We start from the raw sequence: 469 nt of genomic DNA, 5'->3' as shown, positions 1-469 counted from the left end.
AAACCCGGTTCCCCTGCATCGGCAGGCGGACGCGCAACCACTGCGCCACCAGGGAAGCCCTCTACACTCTTTTAAAAAAAACTAATGATAATTTTAAATGGCAGGAGCTGTTAACTCCCAATTTGGCAATTGATGACTTACTAAGAGAAAAATCATGCGGCCAAATTTTAATATTTGTACTAGCACAGATGGACTATGTGTATATGCATATATGAGTGTGTTCAGTAGGAAAGGTGGGAAAAAGACTCCTTTAAAGATCACTCCTGGGACTTCCCTGGTGGTCCAGTGGTTAAGAATCCGCCTTCCAATGCAGGGGACTCGGGTTCAATCCCTGGTCAGGAAAATAAGATCCCACATGCCGCGGGGCAACTAAGCCCGAGCGCCGCAACTACTGAGCCCGCACACCTCAACTAGAGAGCCTGCGTGCTGCAAACTACAGAGCCCACGCACCCTGGAGCCCGCACGCCAC

Source organism: Physeter macrocephalus, chromosome 7 (genome assembly GCF_002837175.3).
Source record: "Physeter macrocephalus isolate SW-GA chromosome 7, ASM283717v5, whole genome shotgun sequence".
Taxonomy (NCBI): domain Eukaryota; kingdom Metazoa; phylum Chordata; class Mammalia; order Artiodactyla; family Physeteridae; genus Physeter; species Physeter macrocephalus.
This window is presented reverse-complemented; position numbering follows the sequence as displayed.